The 5,056-nt window shown below is 42.5% G+C and overlaps 1 non-coding gene across 1 annotated transcript; it reads left to right on the top strand.

The window, feature by feature from the left end:
- Positions 1–2,422: 2,422 nt before the first annotated feature.
- On the top strand, positions 2,423–2,585 carry LOC145271572 (U1 spliceosomal RNA). Its single transcript, XR_013865981.1, has one exon. It is a non-coding gene; the product is annotated as a U1 spliceosomal RNA (small nuclear RNA).
- The last annotated feature ends 2,471 nt before the right edge of the window (positions 2,586–5,056 follow it).

The raw sequence follows: 5,056 nt of genomic DNA, 5'->3' as shown, positions 1-5,056 counted from the left end.
CCTTCCTTCGCAAATTAAGGGACGAGGCGGCGAGACCAGTCCTACGCGGCATAGCTCTGCCTGGCGGCAAAGTTGCCAGGGTGTCCGCGTACGCCGATGACGTCACCGTGTTCGTCGCACGACGAACCGACATTGAAGCGGTGGTAGAGGCGATCGCTGAGTATGAAGTTGTCACAGGGGCCGTGATCAATCGCAGCAAGTCCGTTGGCCTGCGGTTGGGCGCCTGGACCGGGGTAAACTCGCTTCCAGGTGCGTTCGGCTGGACAGATGGCCCAGTAAAGATCCTCGGTGTGTGGTTCGGGCCGGACCTCCAGCTGGACAAGAATTGGTCGGAAGTACAGACTAAGGTCGAGTCGTCAGTAGGGACTTGGATTCGGAGGAAATTGTCCTTGAAGGGTCGTGCGGAGGCATGTGCTACATACGTGTTTCCGCTGATCCTTTACCGTTTATCTGTTCTTCCCCTGCCTGCGGACCGCTGTAAGGCTTTAGAGCAACTCCTATTCAAACTTCTTTGGGTAGGAGGAAAGCCGTATGTCCGTAGACAGGTCTGTACACAGAAGCTTAGCGAGGGAGGCTTGGGGATGCCTGATCTGCTTAGTCACAAGCATGCAGAAAGATTGGCATTCCTGAGTCGGACACTGATGGAGGAAACGCCCTGGGTACCAGTCGTGGAGCAAGCTTTCCCACGGCTCATATCCAACCCTGCCGCTGAAGGTCGCAGAAGACCGTCGGGGGAAAGGTGTTTCCTGACCGAATGCCGAGCCGCCCTTAGGGCATTGCCGGGGTCCAGTGACCTTGCACGGCCTAGGTGGTTGCTATATAGGGACGTAGTGGAGGGGACTGCAAAAGACCCGCTGGTGGAGCGGCTACATCTGTCGAGGGGGGAAGTTCTCTCGCTGTGGAGTTGGGCGCCTGCCAGTAGCTATATTAACAATGCTGAATTTTCGCTTACGTGGAGGCTAGTCCGAGACGCGCTGCCACTCTTCGGCAAACTAGCCAGGGACGATCATGATAGGGATTATTACTATCCCCCGTGCCCACGCTGCAATGATGAAGAGGAGGAGGAAACGAGAGAACACGCGTTCTTTCTTTGCAGCGGGGTGCGGAGTCTCTGGGAGTATGTCGAGGGGGTAACGGCTCGCATCGACCCCGAGCAGTCGGTGCCACTTAGTTTAGCATACGTAGTCGATAATGTGGATCCGCCGTTTGACAGGGAGAAACGGTTGGGGTTTCTAGCGATCCTAGCGGTGGCTAGGTTAGTGACGTGGGTTTCACGTCTGGACATTGTCTATAGGGGGCAGTCTGTTTCCGATCATGATCTGGTTGTTCGTTTTAAGCATCAACTTAAAACGAAAATCAGATGTGATTGGAAAAGATTGCCCCACATCGACTTTGATAGAAGATGGGTGCACAACACTAGTTTGTGCATCCGACGAGGCGCTAGATTTAAGTTCGTGTTTCCACCCTAGTGGTATTGGTCCTAGGGTGCTGAGGTTTCTTTTTCTCGGAACCCAGCCCAATCAAGACAAGTAATATAAGGTTTACCTTATAATATTGGGTAGTTTTAAGGCTAGATAGGCAGTAACCACCAAGAGTGGATAGCTTGTGCTTTTTATAGGGCCTAGATTAGGGTAGTATGCGTGTGGATCCTGTTCCCATAGCTTTTTATTTTTTGATAGATTGGCACTAGGAGAGCTTCCAAAGATGCCCAATAGTCCACTTGTTTTATTTTGTCCCAGGCCTATTTTGCCCATTACGTACATTATCTTCGAAGACGCCATCCATCCCTATTATCCCCAACCCTAATTTATTTTCCATACATGTCCCTAGTTCCTCCACTCCCCTTTAGGGAACGACCTGCTTGCTTTCACCCTTTCCCCCCGGGGGAAGAGGACCGGAAGACAGTGGGCGTTTCATATGACAGACCAGCCGTTAGGTAGGGAGGGTCCCCTTACTAACCCGCCCCCATAGGCATTTTGTTAATTTGTTTTCTTTTTCTTTCTTTTTGGGTGTATTCTAGTTTGCCCCCCTCCCCATCATCTCACCCCCATTACAAAAAAAAAAAAAAAAAAAAAAATTTTTCTTTAGTTTGTACATATTTTTCCTTTTAATTTCTTGTATATAATGTTATATGTTCTTCTTTTATCACAGCGTGAATGTCGCCTGCCATCCCGTAAGCTGGGGAGCTGTTATTTTAAGTAGGTCCGGGTAAGAATGTTAGGCGAAACAGTGCGTGATAGAAACTCTAGTATAGGTTTTATAATAAAGTACTTGCTATCTTACGCAAGTCTAGCTAAGGACTAGAAAAGACCCCTTTTTCCCCCACTCCCCCTTACTGGCCTTTGTGCCTAAGCTTCTTCGTACCCCAAATGAGGCCTTGGCAGTAGATAATGCCAAGGCCGGGGACGAAGGGCTAAATATAATACTTACCTTGCATAGAGGTTACGGCGATCAATAAGGTCGTTCCTCCAGAGTGAGACCCTTCCATTGCACTGCGGTTGGGTTGACCTTTGCGATCTTCCCAAATGTGGACGATTCGGGCGCATTATTTCTAAGTGTGGGGTCTGCGTACGCGCTCACCCCGATAATTAAATCAATATCAGATATCCTTCTACTGATAAGTAAATAACCTAATTCTGTTCCGTAGGTCTACAACTCTCACCGATGGTGTGCAAAAGCCGCTTAGTTTCCCTTTTCTCCAATCGCCCATTTCTGTACGCGCCACAAAACAATCGAGTTTTCCAGATCAGTTTATCATCCAATTCCATTCCAACGTTCTGATTGTAATTAATCTGCATGTCCATATCAATAATGTTTGCATTGAACATATCAATCTTTTCTGTTATATAAAAATCATTGATTTGATTTAAGTAAATAGGACAGTCTCTGGAGTGATTGTTGCGAGTAAAAACTTTAGCTATGGATAAGCCTTTAACAAATAAATAGGTACACAGCCTCTCCTCCATTTTGTGAATGGGATTTGTGCCTAATTATTGATTTTTGTTTAACATTTGCAGTGGCGGTTCGTGCATGGAGCTGTCGGACTGCAGCACCCCCAAGTTATTTCTACACAATATTAATGATAAAATTAAAAATAATACGTTTGTTTTTATTATTATTATTTTTTTTATTTTTTTCTATGCATACATTATAAAATCATTAAGTTTTATGTCGGTATCTCGAAATTCATATAAAAACAAAAATAAAACTTGCTTGGAGCTATGAAATTTACAGTTACACTTTCTTAATGAAATTCTCTTGTGCGCATGCACAGATTAAACGCTTTAGACAGCCGATGGAAACCTCCGCGTCATGAAATTCGTTGTTTGCTTAGAGTGTGCGCCTGTATTGATATGATAACATTGTTATTGAAAAAAAAAGGAGGTTTACTTACATTTTTTAAATTATTATTAAAATCTGCATATAAGGTGTTCTTGTACATAAGATATTGTGCTTTTTTTTACATACGCACACTTTTAGCGTTGCGATTTAAGTCGGTAGCAGACGGAAATATATAATATGCAGAAACTGTTTTTTTTATTAAAAGTATTCAGGAATTTAGCAGTGAAGCTAACACGCGACCAAGGCTAAAAACTAAATATACAATAAATAAATCTTACCATAAAAATAAAGTTACTTTTCCATCTACCTGCTTTTTTTGTGTGTTTTAAGTAATTTTTAAATGTTATTTATTTTGCAACAACTTTACAAAAAATGTAGAAAATAGTTTTTTTGACACAACAGAAACATTTCTATGAAAGTATATGAATATAAAAAATCACGGACAGATCACTCAAACCTAAAACAAAATCCTCTCTATTTGTGTAAAGTTACCTATTTTTCGAATAATCGCTCAAAATTCGAAAATCAAACATGATTTTCTTCCACTCTTGTGCAATTGGAGTGAAGCATCCTTGTATATGTACTCCTAGTTCAGCTCCTCTAGGAACTTCCCTGCTCGCTTATTTTGTTTCCATCCTTCTTTTCCTGCCTCTATCTATTTTTCGGTTTATTTTTTCTTTTGATTTTTGTAATCTGTGTCGGTGGTTTATTGTGTACATCAACTGTGTTCTCCGGTATGACTCCTCCAAAGTTTTCAACAAGCTTTGTGATTGAGGTTTATTGAGAAAGGTTATCATGATGGTCTTTCACCATTTGCATTGTCACGTCCGGTGAACTTTTAATATATTAGCCCATGCTTACTATAGTGGCTCGGTATGCATGGTTGAATTCAGTGAGGCCTAAGCCCCCTTCTTTTCGCGGAAGGTATATCCTGTCCATGCATTGGTTTCGGTATGTTACCTTATGTAGGGATAGTTGTTTCCTAGTGTTTGTATCGAGCCTGTTTATGTTATATTGAGGCCAATCTATGATATCGAAACAGAACGTTATCTCAGGTATTGCAAGTTGGTTTATAGTCGTACTTTTGTTTTTAGGGGTTGGTTCAGATTTGAGGATCCTTTTCTGACGTACTGTATATTCTTGTTCTGCCTTACGTCTCATTTTTTCGTGTTCCACATTGATGTTTTCCTCAATGCCGAGATATTTGTATGTGGAATCCTCTTTCAAATTCTGAATGAGGCTGTCATTTATCTGAATATTTTCGGATTTTATTTTCCCCTTTTTTGTTGTGCATTTAGCAAATTTGGAAAATCCAAACTCCATGCAGATATCCTCTGAAAACGTTTTAACAATTTCTATCAGGGAGTCAAGGTGTTTTTTTTCTGTTCATGAAGAGCAAATGATTCACTCTTTCACTTTCATCTTTTTTTGTCTCTACTGGAATTGGATCCACCTCATCACATTTTTTAGAAGCTTGCTGAGTGGATCGATTGACAGGCAAGATAGTAGTGGTGATAGGCTATCACCTTGAAATATGCCTCGCTGGATGCTAATATTTGAAGACTGTATTGTCCCTTCTATGTGGTGTACGGAAATAGATGTTTGCCACATTGTCATTTGTTTTTTTGATGTTCTCATGGACATTACACAGCTCCAGACCCCGCATTATTCAGGAATGAGGCATACTGTCAAATACCTTTTCACAAGTGTGACT

The sequence above is a fragment of the Euprymna scolopes genome, chromosome 46 (genome assembly GCF_053919585.1).
Source record: "Euprymna scolopes isolate OS-2025 chromosome 46, ASM5391958v1, whole genome shotgun sequence".
In the NCBI taxonomy this organism is placed as follows: Eukaryota; Metazoa; Mollusca; class Cephalopoda; order Sepiida; family Sepiolidae; genus Euprymna; species Euprymna scolopes.
The sequence above is the reverse complement of the archived record's forward strand: the minus strand, read 5'-3'. Positions and strand labels throughout refer to the sequence as shown.